Source organism: Cyprinodon variegatus, unplaced genomic scaffold (assembly GCF_000732505.1).
Source record: "Cyprinodon variegatus isolate N-32 unplaced genomic scaffold, C_variegatus-1.0 Scaffold19, whole genome shotgun sequence".
NCBI classification, from domain to species: Eukaryota; Metazoa; Chordata; class Actinopteri; order Cyprinodontiformes; family Cyprinodontidae; genus Cyprinodon; species Cyprinodon variegatus.
The window spans coordinates 218,326-241,941 of NW_015150472.1; the positions used below are offsets into that span (position 1 = coordinate 218,326).

The 23,616-nt window shown below is 38.4% G+C and overlaps 1 non-coding gene across 1 annotated transcript; it reads right to left on the reverse strand.

The window, feature by feature from the left end:
• Positions 1 to 1,982: 1,982 nt before the first annotated feature.
• Positions 1,983 to 2,055, reverse strand: trnav-uac. The gene has a single exon. It is a non-coding gene; the product is annotated as a tRNA-Val (tRNA).
• Positions 2,056 to 23,616: the final 21,561 nt, after the last annotated feature.

Sequence of the window (23,616 nt, forward strand, 5' to 3'; positions counted from 1 at the left end):
ATCCATCCATCCATCCATCCATCCATCCATCCATCCATCCATCCATCCATCCATCCATCCATCCATCCATCCATCCACTGCTCTTCCATTTGGTACATTGTATTTTTATAATATTATATAGTTTTGCTTTTTTGGAATTTGCAGTTTGGTTCTGTTGTGTATAAGAGGGTTTTTTTTATTGGTTGTGAAGGGAAGACTGTGGGATTTTTTTGTATATTTCTTACAAATTTAAACATCAGAAGCATTGCTTGCTTTTTTGTTTATCCCCTTTCGTTTTGGTACCCCTAAAAAAGGGCCCTATGAACTTAAAGGTCTCAGAACTAAATAAATTGGGAATCCAAGCCATGTCTTGAAAAGAATCTTTACAGACACCAACCCTGTTTGCCAAAGATAAATTCATTGGCAAAGATTTTAGTCACGGTGTGTCTAAATCTGGTAAAGGCATCTCCCAAAAGACTTGTAGATCTTACTGGAGTTGAACAGGGCTTTATGATGTGTTGTGTCAAGTGGGTGGCAAACAAATGCATGCCACAATTCAGATGTTTTGCGAAAGTATAATTTCCCCACGCTTCTTCACAACATCGCTTCTGTTCCTTTAGGCAGCACAACAGCAACTCACTCTGGCTGAAGCTAATTGCTGTTTTTTTTTACCCATTAATGTAGATTTCCTGCTATGTTTGCGATTGGTGTTTTGTTTCATGTCCCAGTTTGTGTCAGGATTCAACTGACAGATGACATATTTTGGCTCAAAAATAGATTGCAATACAGAGGAGGTTATATCTGATGTAAGATTAGATTAGATTAGATGAGCATTGTTGACATAATGGCATAGTAATTAAAGAAGGTGCAAACAAGGAGGAAAAAGGTGCATTAAGAAGAATAAACAATATATATATATACAGTATATCCAGGTATATACAGTATATCAAGATAATGACAAGGTAATGACTACTTAGTACCCCTAGTACACACCTCTCTCTGCCACATTGTTTGGTAGCTGGTATAAGGGGTGTCTTCTAGTATGATTTGTTTAATTTAAGCATTGCATTCTGTATAAAGGCCAAACTGCATAACTTTGGCTTCATTTGTCCAATTAACATTGTTCCTGCATGTATATTCTTATCTTAGTTGAATTGTTCTGGGATTGAAATTAACATACTGAATGTAATCCACTGATATAGTATAACTGGTGCTTCTTTATGGCTATTGTTTATGTTTCTCACCCTAGTTATTGTGTTAACAAACATCTATAGACCAAGACTGGAAAACTGCCATAACCGCTGCTTTAAAGAGGGGGCCACGTTTGCTGATTTTGATCAAATGTATTTAAATGGCAGCAGCTGCTACTTTACTTCCTAGGTCCTGAAATGTTAAGAAATAAATATCAAGTCAGAGTGATAGACAGATGGGATCATGCAGATTCCAATGATTGCGTGACGAAATTCAAAGGTCCAGCTAATGTAAATGAAAAAAATATATAGGCCAAATTGTGTTATTATTGCTGTAGTATACAGCAGACTGTAATTTAAGGATATTCTATATGCAAAGGAACTCAACAATTCCCTCTGAGCATTCCCTTGGCAACAAGACAGAACAAACACTATTTTAACAGGTAGGAACGTCTGGCAGAACCAGACTCAGACAGGGCAGCCATCTGCTGCGATCGGGGACTGCAAAAGGGGGGGAAAAAGCCTGGAAACACAACCACAAAAAACACTTAATGCTGTTAAAATTTGGTAATGCCTATAAAAGCATGATGAATATAACATTTTCTCCGGTGTCCACTCCATGTTGTAGGTACAGTAACGATGATTGCAATAGACTGGTTGAAAATATACATACTAGTGCAAACATGAGATTCAGTTTATCTTGATAATTTTACATTCACAGCATGATTGTTATATCTTTTAGTTACTTTCATGAGTCTTATTAATTGTTAAACAGAGACTATTTTCTTTTAGGATAAAACACACAAAAATGTTTGGTTCCACTGGGGCTCGAACCCAGGACCTTCTGCGTGTAAAGCAGACGTGATAACCGCTACACTATGGAACCAGCTGTCAAAAGCTCCGCAGTGCTACGAATTTGAACTCACACATAGACCGTTTCATCATGTCGTTTTTCCTTCTTTTGTTTTAATGTGTGGCAGTAAAAACACCAAAAGTTGTCCTATCATCCGAGCTGCGACCCCTTCATATTTACTTCGCATGCTTGTTGACTCTGGCTGCTCCAGTCTTACACGCAGCTCAGAGCTGAGTCCTGCTGGGACGGTTAGCTTTTGTCTCCGATCTCTGAGCAGTCTGCAGCCTGGGAACTAAAAACACGATGTGAAGCCAATCGCCCTCATTTGTCCCTTTTTTTTCTCTTGTCCTCCGCCTGCATCGTTAGCAAGACGGGGTTAATGTTTGAACAAAACTGATTTACAATGTCCTGCTGGTATGATTCTTATTTTGACGGTCAAACTGAAGGAACTGACTCGCCGCCTCTTCTCACCGCCAGCTTATGACGTCATGTGAAAGTAGGACACTAATGTGAGCTGTGACATGGCATGGAGATAAAGATCATACATTTAACAGGAACATTTACACTAATTAAGTCTGACAGAACAAGATAGTCTGTATTCACAGTTAAGAAATGTAGATCATCATCATCAATGTGAAGATACAAACAGGTTGCTATATATATATATATATATATATATATATATATATATATATATATATATATATATATATATAACGAAATGGGAGAAGGTATACAGCTGCAAACATATGACGGGATACATTTATATGAGCTTATTTTTGTTGCAGTGAAAATGTTTGTCATATATTCTGGCAGGACATATGAGAAATTTAAAAAGGCAGAGCTCATTTCAGCTGGTTGGTTGAATTGCTCCGACACTGTACAGTCTTTATCTGGTATTACCTAAAGGAATGTCTTATGATAGACATTTGGTTTATCTGTGTGGTTACACATTTCAGGTTGATCAGGGGTGTAATATTGATGGATTTACCTCCACACCAATTTTATAATGTTACATTTTCAGTTGATGGGTAGAAGCAGGGCTGTTGACATTTAACCAAGTATCAGTGAGGGGTAGCGCTGGGTGATGGGGCTGAAAAATGTACTGCAATATAAGCCGTTTATATCTGTTGATATGGATACTTATTGATTAGTGTTTTGTTGACCAATATCAAATAAGGACCAGGGGAAAAAGACAGAATTTATATGAACTCTAACCCCTTTAGATGTAACTTTTAGCCTTTAAAAACAGGTTATACCTACTACCAACCCTGCCTAGTTTGGGCATGAAAGGGTTGATGTTCTCCTCTCCTCTTCCTATATAACCCAGAATCAGAGATTTCAGTGGGAGTAATGAACTTTTTATCGGATGTATCTTTCTATTGATATTGAATTGTTGTCTGTCTGATATTTATAGATTTTTACTGCCAAGCCTTAGTGAGGAGGAAATGTCCACCTGTATGGATATTTTTGAAACCTACCAAGCTAATATGTTTTTATTTTTAATGTTTCATAGCGGATACATAGCAAACATTAAAGGTTTGAACAGGGTTGGCTGAGTGTGACATTTCAAACTAAAACTGCAGAGAGGAGACTGACTATTTTTTAATTTCAGCATGTCCCTGAATCTTCCATAACTCCATGCCAACCTTGTTACACCTCCTTTGATCCAAGGTCATTAGTCTCGCTTTAAAATGAAAAGTATAAAACAGAGGGTCTGTGTAGTGAATCCCTTCTACTGTAGTTCTGTATCTAACAACACAAACCCTCCCTGTCTTGATTTTTTTTGTGGGTACAATATTCTCATGGTATGCTAACATTGAATAAATATAATACAATATTCATAGGATCATACTATGTATGCAAACTATTTTATAATTGAGTTTATTACATGAAGAATTTGCTTTATTTAATGGAAAATTACTGCTTTGATTCAAACTGCATGATTAAAACTGCAGGATTGAAATAAATAATTTATTTACTGTTCTTTATATGTTACATAGACTCAAGCCAAAAAAAGTACACATCACCAACAACATTAGGAGATGGTAAAGGGCCTAATAGGTAGCATAGTAAGTCTTTTGGATATTCTGGCCTTTATACAGTGACACACGTAACCCTAAGGTCACAATAATTCATAATCCTGGCAGTTTTACTTTTAAAGTTATCTTTGGATTACACCAGAATGATTATTCTGACTGGAAGCAATATTTATGCTGTGAATTGTGGAAAGTTGTTTGGTTTTTTCCTGTGTGTTTGTTGTGCAGAAAAGTGCAAAAGAAGGATCTCCATAAAGCGTAATTTTAGTCCTCCTGTATTTACAACAATTCTGGAAGGGCGATTCCAACAATGAGGAACTCACCTGAAGGCAACCAGTAAGTGGAAACAGCGGTCAGCAAAGCTTGGCAAGCTGCTAATGTTGCTAACATTTCAGCCACTTAAATGCACATAGAAAAAAATCAAATTCTCGTGCATTTCCTCGTGAGAATAAAATGGAAAGTAAATCAGTCCAAATGAGCTGTTTATTTTTTCTCCCTAAAATTATTAAACATGAATGTAATAATAGTCATTTTCAAAAGGATTGTACAAGCAAAACGCCAGGTTATGACTCCTTTAAAATGTTTAACACTTTAATTTCTAACATTTGAATTCTTTATTAAATTGTTTTTAATTTTTCACCATTTTATTTGTTATGATATAATATTTTCCTATTAATCTGTCCTCACTAAAATGATGTATGCCTTATAATCTGTCTAGCCACTTACATTGATCTCATCCTATGGAAGTGTCTCAAACTCAATGTCGTACAACTTTTGGGTGCATCTTTTCTTTAACATCCTTGATTAAAAAATGAGCCCATTAGCATAACTCAGTGGGCTTCCAAGATAAGCATTCAAGCCACTTGAATTGAACACTGGCCTTCCAGTATTTGAGTTTGAAACCACTGCACTCTGGGGATAGTAAAATCTATTTTTTCTCCATATTAATAATTGAATGATTGCTGAAAAAGTTTTCCCTCATTTATTTATTTCCCTATTCAGGTAGTGGATCAGCCAAACAGCTCCTTCTGTTGCAGCAGCCTTTCTCTGCTTAAGGCACTCTTAGGCTCGCTAAAGGTCCTACTTACCGCTCTAACATTTTTCCACTTTAGGCTCTTAAGGCTTAAATGCTTTGTGAACAACTTTTAGTGATGTAGTATTCTGAGAAAACTCTTAGAATTTTGTAACGAGAATTATATATATTAATGATTTAAAAGGTATTAATATTATTTATTTGCCATTTTTAGATGTAAGGAAATAATTATCTGAATTATAAGTACACTAGGCATATTTTCTTTAACAAATTTCTTTCCCCATCAGAGGCAAGCTTCTTGGTTTAAAAATTAGCTAGTTAATTAGTCAGCCTATCTGCCCCTCTAAAGACAGATGCAGCACAAAACAGTAGCTAAAAAATACCATAACCCTTGTGAAATTAATTGATTGTTGGATTTTCCTCCAGAATGTTCAAGAACCTTTAAACCTTATGACTCTAAACTAAAAAAGCCTTATGTGCATAAATGCTAATGCAAACTCGATAGCATGTGAAATGCTGATCTAATAACTAGATGCACCTGGTGTAGGAGTCTGTAATAAAATGAGCAAAACAGCAGGCTAAAAGACTTAGTGTGTTTCTTTCATAACTATGCAGAGCATATGCTGATCATTAGAATATGCACAATCCTGGGAGGAGGATATGTATCTGTTTGTTTGGTTTTTATTTACCAGCTGCAGTGGGAACTATCTGCATTTATATCTACCGGGAGCAACATTCTAAATGTTATTTCAAATAAAATGAACTATTTGTTGTTAGTAGTCAGTTTGTAACTTAGTTACTGCACATAGTAGCTACTTACTGGGCCAAGTAACTTGTCAGTTTCTTTTATTAGCTAAAATGTCAAGAAATTAGTGGCTTTCCTGTTTGAGGAACAATAGATATAACTGGTAATTAAAGGATAATATTTATGATGTTTAATATGGATAGTAAATAAAGAAATTAACAATGTAATTCAAATAAATACAGAATTTCTGAAAACATTTCATTGTTTGAGGTGGGATGAGCAAGATATTAATTTAGATGCGATTATTGTTTAATGTTTATCATAATAGAGCAATAAAGAAAATTATGTTTTAGAACTTAATAATAGTAATTTTTGCATGTTACCAGACCTCCCTGACTATGAAGTAGGTATTATTAGGGCATGATTATATAAAAAACAACAACAAACTGATTTAAAAAAATGCATATTGATCGATTATATAAAATATTCTAGAGACTCACTTCTCAGGTTCCATTCTCTGTCTATGTAGTGAATTGAATAATAATAATAACAATAAAGTTTATTTGTAATGCACTTTACATTTTAAGAAAAAATCTCAGTGCTACAGGTAAAATTATCATAGAAGGGTAAAATCAAAATTTAAAACTAAACATTGCTTTAAAAAACTTATGAATAAAATCAATAGCATAATTGTAAAATGTTAAAAGTCATATGTTCTGCTAAAAATATATATATATATTTTTTAACTTTTTTTAAAAGTCTGAATAGTCTGTAGTTCCCTCAGATGATCAGGGAGGGCATTCAAGGTCCGAGGAGCGGCAGAGCAGAAGGCACGATCGCCCATGGTGCTTCTTAGTCTTGGAGAGGAGGAGGTGGTTTGAGTGTTTTGAGCAGCGGGATCATGTTGTAGTGAGAGGGGTAGCAGTTCCTTCAGGTATAGTGGGGCATTGCGCTAGATCAGTGGTTCTCAAACTTTTTCTGTCATTCCCCACTTTGGACAAGGGGGAATTTTCAAGCCCCGCCTGTCCCCATCGCCCCAACACAATGCTAATGAAATATGCAACAATCTTAAAATGTTCCAATTTTATTGAACAAGTAGTATCTAAATACAAACTATCTACATCAAAAAACAGCAAGCTCAAAAATAAAGAAAATAAAAATGCAGCTGTGTCAAAATTTGTATCAAGCTCAAAGATAGAAAAAATTAAAGTTCCACTCTGCAATCTGTTAATAAAAGAAAAGAAGTGAAATCCATCTGGCAATACAGGTCTATTTATCCCTGCATTAGTGGCTGCAATGAGCCTGTTTTGCATTGCACAGTTTCTCAAAACGGGGTTGCAGGCTTGATACTGCCACTCTCAAGTCATGCTCAATGTTCAGCTGAGATCTGTATTTTGTTTTCAGTGAAGCAACAGTTGAAAAGCCCATCTCACAGAGATATGATGTGGCAAAGGGAAGAAGAATGCACACAGCTCTCTGCCCGATGAGTGGATACTCCCTCTCCACTCCTAACCAGAATTCACTATTAGTCTGAGCATTAAACCAGAGCCTCAGGGTGGAGTCAGACGTCATTTCAATAAACTGGTCCTATTTATTTAAGATAAAATATTTCAAATTCAGTTATTTATGATTAACCTGCGCCGTCAATCCCGGCGCATGTGCGCTTTATTTGCAGTCTGGATGCACATGCTGTGTCTCTGACTGCAGCGCTGAGAGGGACATCTGCGATAGCGAGGGAGAACGGGTCGGGGATGGGGGAGGCGCCCCACGGCAGCACCTGCCGCTGGAGGACAAGAAAAGGAACGATACGTGCTTTCACCTAAGAGTCTTCAAAAGTCGCTAGATTTGTCGCTTTTTTGAAAAAGAGTCGCTGGAGGGGTCTGAAATATAGCGACAAAGTCGCTGAGTTGGCAACACTGGGGCGAGAAAGTTTATTCCGTTACAAATAATATGCCGACGTCACGTCAATCATTATTTTGGCACTTCAGTTCCAGGTGAAATTTTTCTCATATCTAATGTTCTTTTAATTAGACTGCATGTAGGCTAGTAATGATTACTTTGTGGGTTTGATTGGTCTAAAAAGCGGCAACATACAGCTATAAGGACAGTTTGCTCTCACAAGTTCTACATTTATAGTCACACAACACACACACACACACCGGAACTTGGCGCGCCCCACCTGTCACGTCTCAATTCCCCACCAGTGGGTCGCGCCACACACTTTGAGAACCGCGGCGCTAGATGCACTAGTGGGTGAGAATTGAGACCTTGTATTCAATCCTTGCAGAAGCAGACTCTTGTTGGGATCCCGATGAGATGTGCATTACAGTAGTCCAGCCTGGAGGAGACAAAGGCATGGACCAGTTTTTCTGCATCAGCCAGGGTAAGTGTAGAACAGAGTTTTGAAATATTTCTTAGATGATAAAAGGAGATTTTGCAGAGGTGTTTGATATGGGGTTCAAAGGTTAGTTGTGGATCAAACCTTACACCGAGATTGGTGACTGTTGTGGAGAGGGGAATGTCCTGGCCATAGAGGGTTATACCGGTAATGGAGGATGACTGGACTTGGTGTGATGTGACAACAAGGATTTCCTCAGTTTTGGAGCTGTTCAACTAGAGAAAATTGTGTTTCATCCATGTCTTTATCTCCTCCAGGCAGGCAGTGAGTTTTGAAGATGATGATGCTGTTGTTGAAGCTGCAGTAGGATGAGATTTTATGTACAGTTGTGTATCATCAGCGTACAAGTGAAATGAGACTCCATGATGGCAGATGACATGACCAAGGGGGAGGATGTAGATGATGAAGAGGATGGGCCCCAGTACTGATCCCTGGGGGACTCCGCAGGTGACTTTATGTTGCTGTCTGTCAGTGAGGTATGGTGAATTGTGAGGCTGAGGTAGGGCTCGGATGTGTGACTTAACCAGAGGTCCAATGTCGTGGCGTAGTAAGACACGGAAATTAGCAAATTTTTCACTGATTCCCTGTACGCATTGTACAAATAAGGGAGCGTATCATGGATCAAGAGTTGCAAGCGGCTCTTTGAAGCCAGGTTTTTCAACTGCAGATAACAGCAGTACATCCATCGCTACGAAGCGTGTTACTACATGAGTGATGTCCTTATGCCAATTGGAAATTTTGGCATACTTATCATAAAGAGGAAAGCCCAGTTCAGCTTGCTTTGCCTGCCTTGTTTTGGCAGAAGATTCTGAAGATTCCTCAGACGACTCGGAACTGCTCCAGGGCCGACAAAGCTCGTTCTCCATTGGATGTGAACAGCTTAGATGATAAAACAAGTTGGTTGTGTGACCAGACTATGTTTTACCAGTTCCCTGCCAATTTTACAAGTCACTGTGGTTTGGTTTCTGTCTGACTTGCTATGACAGAAATATTGGCGACAAAAATTCAACAAAAAGAAAATATATTGTGTAGCATGATTAAACAATAGTCACAGTATTTCAGAAAAAAATCATTGATAAGAGGAAATTATTAAAATTTGTTTACCTTGGTTTTGTCATTATACAGGTTTACAGTTGGTGACTTCTGGCACAATGAAAGTTGTGTTCTAGTGGACAGGATTTCTATGTGAAACCAAAGGCTGTACGTTGATATTCAAAGGTTTCAAATGAGGAGTGGTAATATCTCAGGCAAAAAAATTGTGGATACAGTAAATGGGAATGTTTCAGGTGATCTACAAAGACTGCTTAACAATAATTATAGATATATGATAGTTACTGCGTTAAAAGATAAAATCCGGGAATGACGTATACTAAACACTGTAATATCATCTATCATAAAAGAAAATTTGGAAAAGAAATTCCCCATTCATTAAACAGAAAAGGTTGTATGCATCTCCGGTTTTGAAAAGATGATACTGATGAATGTTTTAGACTGACATTGCTTTCAGATATTGAATCAGTTACCTTGACTGGTTGCAAGGGTAGAAATGATCCAGATTCCAGTTGATACTCTGCTGTGGTTGTGCCTTAAATCTATTTTGTAGTTGAGAGTCTTTTTCTTTTTTCTTTTCACACAAACTAAGAATGTACCTCCTTTCCCATGCCTGCATCATTTCCACATAGCTCTTCTGTGAACAGGGGGCATGTTTGTAGAATACCCAAATGCAGAGACGGTGGCTGAGGTGGTTTCTCACAGATTTAATAATTAGAGTGGGGGCAACAGAAGCATAAGTCCAGAAATAACTAACCACGGAACACAGGAACCTGAATAAGAAACACTGGGCTTCAGGAGGGAATGAAGAGATCCAGCCAAGTAACTGTGGAGGAGGAGTATATATGCCAAACAGAACGATATATGGACTAATCAACTGATTTGGACAGAAGGATCTAGAAGGGAGCTACATGTAAGGGAGTGGCACAAGGGGGCCAACCGAAAGTAACAGAGAAATACAACAGTGCTTGAATATATCTATGAAATTACTTAGATTGCCCTGAATTGAAATTAAACTAATGACTTAGAAAACACAGAAAGGCATAAATAAAAATTTAAGTTAAAGACCCAAAGTGAAAACTTGAACAGAACTAAAAATCAGCGTTCATTTGATCACATCTTAGTGGAACCTTTTTTTACTCAACTTCTCTGTATCTGAATGTCTTAGCCTTAGATGTAAATCAATCTTATTGTGTTTAGAGTTGATCTATATGCTAATGTAGAAATATTTAGTGTGTTTGTCATTGATTTGTACATGTGTAACAAATCCCTTAATCAAGTAACCGTTCAAGTCCTATGAAAGAATCGGTCTTTGTTTTCTTCATTGCAAAGGGACATTCAATCATAGATTAATGTTCCGGTGTTGCCGGACAAGCATATTGATTTCCCCTCAGAGTATTTTCTTTGGTCCCTTTCTTAAATTTCCCTAACTCCTCAGCCTTATTCACTCATTTTTACCTCAGGGAAGGGTGGAGAGGCGTTGTCCGAGAATCTGAGTGTACAATCATGTGGCGTACAATAGCAGACCTTGAGAGCCAGCCAGATTTTCACTGATACAGCCTTCCACACTGCAGGCAGAATTCTTAGATAAATATATTTGGGTAGCTTTAAAATTCAATACATGCTTATTTATGAATATAATCGTTCTAATTGCTCAAAGAAGTATTTTTTGTGATAATAGAAGGTATCCAGTAACCATACAAAATACAGTAAAGCTTGAACACCTCTTAGTGAGTTCTTTTAGACTTACAAAAATAAGTAAAACGTAATTCAAACATAACTTAAACATGTAATGTAATTTAAACCTGCTCTGATTTACTATTTTAAATTTGTGAAAAAAAATTATCAAACAAAAGGCCTGTTTTTTGAGTTACGGATTGTTGTATGATGCATAGCTCACACGGCTTTATGATAGTCACATTTCTGAGTGTTTTTGGACTTATTGGTCAGGATAAGTGAGGATAGAGGGAAACTGCTCATCAGTAAAAAAGAAATCTTTGAAGTTGCTGCTTCAATGTCACATTTGATCATTTAAATGTCTCTTGATGGTGAAGCATCTTTGTAAGTTCACGTTATTTGCTATGAGCTCATTCTCCTTGTACTTTAAACTGCACGGTAACAGAGAGCTTACATCGAAATTTATGGTTGGATTTGTATATTGGTTACATTTATAGCTACAGTGATCTGCTTTATTACTTGGTTTTAACCCATAAAATATCAGAAAATTGGGGTATTACCATTTCCTTCATTGACTTTTATTTACAAAATTTTGTTATAGAGGAAAATGGTTGTCAGGCCGCAGCATAAACAGACTACAATACTCCACTAGGGAATCCATTTAGGAATCCATTTAATCCACTAGCAAGTAATCGATTAGCACTTGTTCTCTTAAAAACCTGATTATACTCTTGTATCAAGAGGACCCATCCATTAGCCTGGGTGACAGTCCGAACTTAGTCCCGCCCACAAGGTTTGAGTTCGGGGAAGTTCGGTCTGGCTCTGCTCCATAGTAGCACGAGTATTATCGCCCACTGTCAGGCGATCCAATCAAATTGTCAGGGCGGGCTTTATACGATGATGGACAGATGATCGAGAGTAACATAATCAACCACGTGACCAAAGCGTGCTTGGGTGACAACAATAATGGCTGCCGCTGGAGAGTTTGGGTGAGTAGATTCTGCTATTAGGTCTGTTCTAGAAGATATCGACAGCAAATTAATTTTAAAAGAGGAACAGAGAAACGCGATCAAGTCTCATCTTCTTATTCTAGGCATGAAACTGCACGCTCTGATTTTTGTGGACAACAACTATGCCTCGCTTAACATACGTCACGCACTCCGTTGCTCTTATTGGTTGTAGGTCTATCCAATTGAGTGCAGAGGCATTTATTTTCCTGGTTCGTTCAAAACACGCCCCATAATCACAGCTCTATGGAGCAGTATCAGACTCATATTCTGACTAGAATTGAGTCGGACTACGTCAGGCTACCCATCCATAACATGAAGGGCTAAATATATATATATTTTTTTTTACAATATGCTGAGTTAAAAAATAACCCATCGTTTTGTTTTAAAGTTGCAGGGAATCGACTTTTCCAATGTTGAATGCTGCACTTCCGAATTCTCCCGAGTGGTGCCCCACTTTACGCGAGTGAATAAAGTGAATGAGATTGGTCGATTATGAAGGGCGGATTGTTGTGGCGAAAGGTTTGCAAGCAAGTTTGGTTGTGGTGAGTGTGTCAGAAGCATCTTGCTAACCCGTTAGCAACTTAATGCTAGTAGGTTCAGAATGGGAAATTCAATTGGGACCAAGTAGCATTAAATTGGTGACTTAGAAATGTTACTGTCAAGGAACACTATGGGCAGCGGAAACATGCAAGAGGAGGAGAGTTTTGTGTCGGAGGTCGTGGATGAGTCTCCTCCGTCATACATGAAAGTGGGGACAAAGTTGTTGTGGAAGAGGATGCCAGGGCGGCAGAAGCTTCAATTGGTGTAGAAGGCTTACGGCCATACATGTTTGAGCCCTTGCCTCGCAACGCTGCCAGTTCTGTTAGCGCTACGCCTTCTGAAGACACAGACGTCCATCCCCGTTAATACTGGGACAGAACCCAATGGGAGTAAATTATTCTTTTTTCTTATTTAAATCGTTACATATGTCAGCTGGGACATATGAATCAAGATGCTGTGGCCTAAACAAATTTGATTGACAGATGACCGTTGATATATGATTGGCCGGATTTATGTGTACAGGCTGACATATAACTAACTGGCCTGCATAAGATAACGAAAAAAACCCCCACAGATTTTAAGACAGGATTTTTTTTAAATAGAAATTTTCTTACTTTTGGGACAATATAGTCTGATAACGAGTACATTTATATACATGTTTAAGCCAGAATGATTTGACATGTAAATATGACTTCCCTACGACTTTAACAATTAATTGTACCAGCTGTATCGAAAATAGTGACTGAACAAAGATATGTTATCTTACACATTATTAAGTAAGACACAATTAAAAGAAAAAACAGGAGCCTATTAGATTACTGAATTTAAAAAAAGATGAATAAAATATGTGAAACATTTATTTCAGAAGTACAGAGATGTAAAACTATAATTAAAAGACAGGATGTGTTCTCACATGCTGTGTTCTTAGCACAGCAGAAAAGTTAAGCTGCTCTGCCTTGCAGCACGGCCAAAAAGCCACTATTAATTAATGACCTAAGGAGTTTATTTAGTATTTCTATGAACAAACATTTATAATGAACAGCAACACCCTGTTGTAGATGGTGCTGATGCCACAACACTAAAATAAAGTAATCAAATTGAATTATTCATCTAATAAACCACTTATCAACAAATAATCCTAAATTATTTATTTGTCAATGTTTGTAATACTAACTACCGTAATTCATTTATCAGCCATTGCATTTTTAAAGCCATTGTATATGAAGAGTTTGACATAGTTTAAGGGGGATTGCAATGTAAATTTCCATGAAGCTGAGTTTTTCAAACTTCCATGAAGAAAAAAACTAACAAAGCATTCAATCTTCTGCAAAGGAAATTAAAATAAAGAACAAATAGAAAATGTAGTAGAAAGATTATTGGAAACTGCATTTCAATTTAAACATGTTTTTCATCAGCTGATCAGAAATAATACTGATAAGTCAAAGTCTGTTTAAAAATTTGGCTTTTGTGTCATTTGTTGTCAGACATTCACTCTACCTCCCTAATTGCAAAGACAAAATGGCTTCCTGTCTTTGAATGTAGAAGTGTTGTTAAGCCTCACAAGCAAGGATGTTTGAACCCAAGAATTCAGACACAAACAGACATCCATCAACAGAGGGTCATCATATATTATTATCTGCAAAGTACATCAAAATCCCATAACATTAAAGCCTGATGTTTGAACACACGTAATAGATGCTTTAAAAATCCTTGTGCTGTCCTGCACCATGTCTCAACATCAGGCTTCAGTCAGATTGTGCTCTTAGTCCTGTATGTTGGCTGCTCTGAAAACCAGAGGAAACATCTGTAGAGTGGTGATGGAATTAGGATGTTCTGTGACACTGCATGATGTTCAGTAACAGAACTCACTTCTGAATTTGCAACAAATAACCACATTTGCCACAAAGGGATGAGGACTAACAGTGTCTCAAGAGTGTTCAGGAAAGACCTACAGTACTGGCATTTCTTTTGGCATCATAGCATTGGGCAGGAGTCTGCAACCTTTATGTTAAAAGGACATTTCTGTCCTCTGTGAATCCAAATACACTAGTATTGAACGACAAATATTACTATCACGGTTTTCGGTTTGGTTCGGTATATGTTTATTGTTACACCGAAAAATAAAAAAAATAATAAAAATTAATGAAAAAATTTTTATTATGAAATTAAAGAAAAAATTTAAAAAAATTAATGAATTGTAATTATTTTTAATGATTCCCTGAAACCCTGGATCATTTCCGCATGTTTTGCTGCTTGGAATTTAATCATCTCACGCATGCTCTCTACCATCTTCAAGGAACTCAGAGTGGAGCGGACGGGAGCCACAGCGGAGGCTGTAGGCTTTGCTTTGTGCAGGCGGTCTGGAGCGCAACGGGACGAAGCGGAGCGCTGATGGAGTATGTGGGATTTCGGGGTTTATTATGACATGTTGGTCATGTTGCTGTTAGCATAAACAAAACGTGTTGCACAATGCTTGCACACTGTTGCACTTTTATCTACAACTTTCTTTCCGCCGTCATCGTAGGTCACTCTAGATGCAAAGTGGTCCTATACAGCAGACCTATAAAGTGCTGCTGGCGCGTCTTCATACGCCTGTTCTTTCCCACTCGCCATACCCACACAATTCTCCACAACTGATTTTTTTCTGCTACACCCGGCTACGCTGCTTCGCTTCTTCTTCTTCTTCTTGTTAACTACTGGTGTTTGGCTTTGGTCGCAGTACCGCCTCCTTCTGCTCTAGAGTGTAATCACTTCCCCTATGAGAAAAAGGAGCAGCGCATGAACCGAACGAAATACACACGAACCGAACCAAGACAGTAGAACCGAACGGTTCGGACGGTTTTCAAAAACTGTTCCATCCCTACTATCTATGCTAGCTATCATGGAAGTCATTTGGTGCTAGAAGAGCAGAAACATTATATGCAACAAATATTATAGATAGATAGATGTCTTGGTGTCTTGATATATTAACAGCAACTGGCAGGAGATCAGATCCAAGAAGACAAGGGAAGAGGGGATAATCCACAGGTCAACCTCAAGAGGCAGATCCAGGTTCAGTCCACAGTAGACTCCAAAAGAAGTCAGAAGACAGGTCAGGCAAACAGATCAGAGGTATTAAGCTATTTCTGTACATTTAGGGCTACATTTAAGGGCTTTTCCCTTTTTTAAAAGCCATTTAAACATTTACCACCGAGTTTCGACACAGCTCAAAAATCAGGCTGATTTTTCTCTAACATGAACCAGTTAACAATAACTTGCTAAATGGTTAGCAAGATGCTTCTGAGACACCGGCCAAAATCAAACTTGCTTGCGAACCTTCCGCCACAACAATGCCGCCCCCTTGATAATCGACCAATCACATACATTTTATTCGCTTGTTAAGACTGGCCTTGACATGTGCTTGTTTAAGCAGGGGAACATTGCGTTTTTCATTACATCTTAGTGTATTAGCAACAATAACCATGGAAATGGTGGTCCCAGCTCTTTTCATGTCAATGACCAGCTCTGGGATGATTTCTCACCTTTCTTAAGATTATTGAGACCCCACAAGGTGAGATCTTGCATGGAGCCCGAAACCGAGGGAGATGGACAGTCATGTTTAGCTTCTTCCATTTTCTAATGTTTGCTCCAACAGTGGACCTTTTTTCACCAAGCTGCTTGCCATTTTCTCCATGGCCCTTTTCAGCCTTGTGGAACTGCACAATTTTGTCTCTAGTGTCTTAGGACACCTCTTTGGTCTTGTTAATGTTATCAGCTGGATTCTTACTGATTGTATGGGGTGGACAGGTGTCTTTATGCAACAACCTCAAACAAGTGTATCTAATTTAGAATAATAAATGGAGAGTAGGTGGACATTTTGAAGGCAGACTAACAGGTCTTTGAGGGTCAGAATTCTAGCCGATAGACAGGTGTGCTAATACTTATTTGTAGCTGTATCATACAAATAAATAGTTTTTAAAAATCCTATATTGCGATGTCTGGATTTTTTTTACATTATGTCTCTCACAGTGGACATACACCTGCAATGACAATTTCAGACCCCTCCATGATTTTTATTTTAGATTTTGTGGCACTGGTGGCTCATTTTTTTCAACAGTAGGCTGACAGGAAAGGGGTATGAGACATGCGGCAAAGGACCTCAGGTCGGATTAAAACCCAGGTCGGCCGCGTCGAGGACTAAGGCCTCCGTATGTGGGTCGTGCGCGCTAACAACTGCACCACCTGCACGCCCCCTCCATGATTTCTAAGTGTGAGAACTAGCATAATATTAGTGTGTGCAAATACTTATTTTCCTCACTGTATTTGCACGTTCACATATTCATGATCGGTTCCAGCTGGATTGAGTTAGCGAGTTGATGACCAGCTTCATGGTGCAGCTGATCCTGGTTGCCATTGTTGTGGATTGGTTAAACTAGATAAACTTGTAGTAATACCACTACGTTGGGCTGGCTTTGTGGTACAGGCCTAAGATCATTTTCTGAATGCCATTGATTTCAATGAACTTCACTTAACCTGATCACAAATTAACAGTAATGTTTAAGATTTATATTTCTAAAGTTTTTAAAAATCTTTTTTTTTTGTCAACTTAACAATTAGGAACTGAATTTTATTATTAAGTCACAAAAAGTCCTAATAAAACACAATGATGTTGTAATAGTAGTAATGAGATTAAATGTTAAAATCTTCTGAGGTGTAAATGTTTATTTTTATACTGGCAAGATTTAAATCAGACTACAGAATCCGGTTGTAACAGATGTACTAATATCTATACCGACTACTGGGGTTAACACATGATGTAGTCTCTTGATACAAACACCTTTGTCGGGCTTTTAGAGCAACTTCTTTGTTTCGGTCTTCTATGTTATTTGCAGTGAACTAGATTTAACTCATTCTCAATGGAGACTTGTTATTCACATGGATGAACTAAAGAATTACAGCCGTCTATGCTGTTTTGTTTATCTCACATTAATTTTTGAGAATCCAGTGAAATGATCTAAGAGATATCAGGGACTAAAATCATCATATTCATTTGGCTTGCCACTAGATGTGTCGGCACACTGCAGACTGACCCGAACTCTGTAAAATTCTGCAGCTGTTTGAAAACTGAACCCTAAACATCAATATTTTATTCACACAGGAAATACAGAGACTGTGTTTCTCATGCCCACGGACTCCTTAACAGTAAACTCACACTGGCACCTCTCTTTCTAGTGTATTATTGAAAATACTATATGACAGCAGATAAAATTTAGAATATACTCTCTGGTCAAATACAGGATTCATGATATATCAACAATCTCAGCCAGTACGCTGTTTGCTGCCTCTATCAACACAAGGGTACTGTTTATGCACTGATGACTGAGAGTGATGTCCACTGCTGTACAAAGTACACTGAATAGGAAAACAATGCTCACATATGTGTGAGCAGTGATGGATTTTGCAAAACAAAACTCATCAAATATGAGAAATGCTTGGCTTCAGCTCAAATGAAAATGTACCATAAGGGTAACTGACCTAAAACATCTACATCAGCATTTATCATTCAGTCTGAATCCTCAGTGTGCTGTGATTATCTAGATTTTCTAGGTTTCTTGTCAGAAGCAACAGTAAAATAATTAATGCGTTTTTATTTACTTCAATAATAAATTCAACAAAGCCTCTTAAAGCTGATGCTATATGGTTTCTAGCAGTAGGTAATTTGCAACCCCTGTTCCTGGGTTCATAGACTTTCTTCCATATCAACTATTCCTTTACATGTGACTTAAAGGTTCTATTACTTTCTTCTGATGGTAAAGAGTTCCAAAAACCTTTCCTTCTCACAGAAAATTATAATTGACCAAGATTTGTAAAGCATTTTCCTTCCAAACAGTTTAAAATTAGTACTCTTAGTGTCTTGTGTTCATGGTTTTATGGATTTATAAACTGTGAGATAATTTCATAACTATTTACAAATAACAAAAGCAGCTTTTAAAAATGTTAATTTAAGAAAGCGGTCAAAACTTTAAAAATGTATTCTCTATGAAATGAGATAGTAAAGCCTTCTATTACTTTTTAATGCCTGTTTGTATTACGATGTTTATTAGGGCAGGGTATCAATCCATATTTTAACAATTAAATCGATTCTTCAACAACTCAATCCGATTTTCAAGATTGATAATTGACTCTTTTTAATCTGGACCGATCTCAAATTGGATTATTGGTATTAAAAACATTTTTTTTAGCTCTTACATAAAATAAATCACTATGTATTTATGCAATATATTGCTAATAAGTATTGAAGTTAATGTAGCATGTAGCTTACCGGTATGTCAGTTAACCCCAGGGCAGCTGTGGCTAAAAAAGTAGTTTACCATTCACAGTGTGTGAGTGTGTGCGTGAATGGATGAATGACTGAATGTTGTGTGAAGCACTTTGGTCATCTCCTGACTTGCAAAAGCACTTTATCATTCCAGGCTACTTACCATTTACCAATATAGACTGTGCTTTCTTGTTTGAAGATTTACAGACCTGTATATTTGGACATTCCTTGATTTTGTCCCCCAATCTATTCTACACTTTAACTCTATATACAAACACACAGAAACCCCTCCTTGTTTACTTTCAGTGCATTTTTACATTTTTAAATAATAACTCCAGTCTCTCAGTCTAACATGATGTAATTTAAGAAGTAGCAAAGGCTAACTAGATCAAAACATAATTTTTGCTTCATGGTAAATAACCTACTCCTGAATTTTTAGTAGTTTTGAATGTAAAAAGAAACATTTATATGGTCCAGATTTGTGGTGGGCCTCATCAGAGACGACAATGACCAGGAGTACAGAGAGGAAGTGGAGCAGCTGGTGGGCTGGTGTGAGGATAACAGCCTGATGCTGAATATGGAGAAAACAAAGGAGATCATCGTTGACTTCAGGAAGAATCAGCCTTACCATGCTCAACTGCACATCAACAGCTTAGCAGTAAAGGTGGTCAGCAGCACCGAATTTCTGGGTGTGCACATCACAGACAACCTCACCTGGACTGTAAACACCACCTCACTGGTCAAAAGGGCACGATGAGGAGAGCCCACCTGCCCCCACCCATTCTCACCACCTTCTACAGAAGCATCAGAGAGAGCGTTCTGACTAACTGTCTCACTGTGTGGTGTGGAGGCTGCAGCGCCTCAGACTGGAAGAAAGTGAGGAGAGTGGCAAGAACAGCAGAGAAGATCATCAAGGCTCCTCTTCCCTCCATAAAAGGCATTTCATCCCAGCGCTTCGTGTCCTGAGCCCGTAAAATCATCAGTGACCCCTCACTTCCCCACCATGGACTGTTCTCCCTGCTGCCCTCTGGGAAGAGGCTTCGCAGCATTTGATACAGTGCCAGCAGATTCCGGAACAGCTTCTTCCCCACTGCCATCAGACAGCGGAACTGTTGAAAAAAACTCAAAATCATGTCACAGACTCTACATCACCCTGAAAACACCAAACCAAAACACTGCATATACTCTGAAATTCTATATCAATGTGTTTTTTTTTTGCACTATGTTTCCCCTCCCCACACTGTTTCCATTTAATCACTGCCTCATTTTAAGAAATGGAAATGTCATGAAAGCTGTACAAAATGAAATTTCGTTTCGTATACATTGTGTGTATACAAAATGACAATAAAAGGTTTCTAAGTCTAATGTTACGTTCAGACCGCAAGCTGCAAGAGCAGCAAAAACATGTGTGCTGTTCATCCAGATCACCATCCTGCCTTCAAATATTATTTCGTTGTCGGAGCCGCTCAGACCCCCACATACCAGCAGTGTGCTGTCACTAGGTATCCCTTTTTGCGGTTTGCCGCGGCGGCTGGAAGGCGTTTTTCTTGTACGTTATCCAAACTGCAGGCACCAGGATAATAAAAGTGAACATGTTTTGTCGGCAGATTTTGGCATTTTAGGTTAATTTAGGCGTTAATAATCTGTTTCAGAGTAGTGATCATAGTAAGCTTTATCATCAGCGATGTGTCTCTCTCCCTGCCAGCTCCCAGATCAGCTTCTTTGATTGGTTGATGTGGTGCATCGAGCAGCAAAAGTTAAATTTTTCCAACTCCAGCAGCGGCTGTGTTTGCAGCGCATCCTGCACATCAGATGCTCAAAGGCTCACGTTGCTTCAGCTGCTCAGACACGCTGCTCCTGCTGCTCAAAACACGCTGCAGGATGTTTTGCTGCGATTTGATGCGCCTGAACACTTACCTGGTTCAGTCCATCTCCCTTGAAGAGGGTGCGATCCAGCCACTGGGCTGACAGCTGACGTGGCGAGCGTCACCCAGAGTGTCCCCGATGCCGCAGCTCCGGAAGATTAGCAGGAAGTCGATCCTGGTCAGGGATACAGAACAGGCAAGAACAGGCAGGATCCAGGCTTCCAGGCATCCTAGAGCTCCCAGGCAGGTTCAGAGTCTGAAAGAGTCCAGTTGCGTGACCAAAGAGGACACGCAAAGGAGCCGACAGGATCAGGTGCAGACGGGCAGGCTCAGTGGAAGAGAGTAGCTGAGACAGGACCTGAACAGGACCTTTGAACTGCTCTCCACCTTGGAGCCAGGCTTACTGAAATAAAAACTGAATCTCCCCACGTTAAGAGCCAAAAACCCTGAGGACTCAACAGAGGAGGAACAGTGGACGAGCAGGAGACGAGACAGACTCAAAACCCTCTTTCCTCTGGCCACCAGGATCCAGGACATGAACCTTAGAATAAACAGAACTGAACAGACAGAACATAAAAGAACATCTAATGATCTGGCCATGATAGCTGAACCTGAGCCCAATATAAGGGCAACAGGCAGGTGGATGAAATGAGCTATAATTAGGAGATGGAAAGAGAGAAGCAGGTGAAAGGCATGAGTAATTAAGGCCAGCTACCACAGCAGATTATGACATCTCGTTTTAGCTGGGGGTGGGATTAAGGCTGAAACTATTAATCAGATTAATCATAAGTTATCAATTGTTAAAGTAATCATCAACTAATTTAGAAATCGATTAATCTTTAACTGGAGTGTAGAGACTCTTAGCTGACAGACTAGCCTACCTTGAGCTGCAATTATATCAATATTGTTAAACTTTTTGCATTTAAGATAAAAATCATTTTCCGTTTATCAATTCGCTTTATCCGAAACTACTCAATTGGAAAATTTTTAGTTTCACCTGGTTTAATTTAGCAAAAAGTCTTCTTTTAGGAACCTTTTGCTATCCAATTATTAGTCAATCTATCAAAAAGATAATCGACAGATTAATCAATTTGCAACATAATTGTTAGTTGCAGCCCTGAACTGTAAGTAGGTTGACAGTAGACAAACTTTAATGTGTCGCTGACTGCAGCAATCTGTCACATCCAGCATGCATGCAGCGGCAGCAGAGAGGAAAAACTCTCCTTTAACAGCAAAGAACCACAAGAAGAACCAGGCCAGGTGGAGCTTTGTTCTGTCGGGGCTGACTGGGGGTTTAAGGAGAGAAAAGTAGACATACAAAAAAAATATGTAAGCACTGATCCATAAATACTTTATATGGTAAAAAAGATAATGATGCACCTATGATAATGATCTCCAAAGGTGGCTCTTTCTAAAAAAGAAACAGTTAACAAGTTGAGCTAGGAGCCGGTTTTCATGTCAATAACGATGAAAGAGAATTTATACTATGAAGTTAGAAATTTGCCTAAAAGGCACAAGTGTAACAAATTCTTATAGCAGGAGCTTTATTTAAAACACACATAAACTACTTTGTACTCACATTTTAAACATACAGGTGTAGTACCATAAGATCCCAATATGTTAAACCCATGAGTGCATGCTTCTTCTCTGTGCTTGTGGCTTGGTTTCTAGGTTTCAGTAGCGTCTCCTACCCATGTTTTGACCTATTTCTGTGTGCAGGGTCAATGTTTGTCACTTTACAGGTGGTAACCACTGGAGAAATAAACCACCTGTGATTCACTACTTTTCAGGAAATGCTGTCTCTTGAGACTCCACAGTTTTTTTTGTCCTGCTTCTGCAGTCAGACCTAGCAATGGACCAGGCTCTTTGCTGCGTTCATTTTGAGTGCTTTTTTACAGCATGCACGCTCTGGATTAGGACAATAGTTGCACCATAGTCAGCTATAGCCTGGTGTCAGACTTATGTCAAAATATTTGGTATCGGCATCTTCTTTAAAAAAAAAAACTGTAACAGTTGATTTCTGTGAGGTATTCAAACTGACTGCTGCTTTTATTTAAATGCTGTTGTGATATCTGTGCATAATGGTATGTAACTGATGCACTGACTTTGGTGGAGAAAATTAGAAAGGAATATGTTTTTTGGCGATCACCAAGATATCCTGGCCCATGACAAGGAATGGCCAATAATTCCATTAGGCTCCCTGCAGGGATGGGCAACTCAACTCCTTGAGGGCTAGTGTCCTGCAACCTTAGGCTATGTCCTTGGTTCAGCACACCTGAATCAAATGGATGATTAAGTCTTCAGTATGCAGTCAATTTCTGCAGTGTTCTCTTAATTACTCAATTCTATGTTTCAGGTGTGTTGGATCAGGGATACATCTAAAAGTGTCAGGACCTTTGCCCTTGAGGACAGGAGTTGCACATCCCTAAAACAACAGGAATGAGGTTCAGTAATGGAGCCACTGTTCCACCAGACCCATGCCTTCCCTGTTCATCACTACTGGGGATTACTGGCACTTGGTGGTGCATATAAGATTCTAAATATATTTATAGATTTTATACACCAACACTAATACTTACATACATACATACATACATACATACATACATACATACATGCATACATACATACATAAGATAAGATAAGATAATCCTTTATTTGTCCCACAGTGGGGAAATTGCAGACCCCCATACATATTGGTGGATCAGCATAGAACTGAAATTTATAGATACATGTTCTAATCCTTCACGATCTAATATTGTCATATCGCACATCCCTAGCTACAGCGCACTGTCACTTTCAAAATATCTGGAAAAAAAAATATTGTAAACAATCTACATAAAGAGAGGTGGGTAGTATTTGACTCTTTTATTTATATATATATATATATATATATATATATATATATATATATATATATATATATACACGGGTCCAAC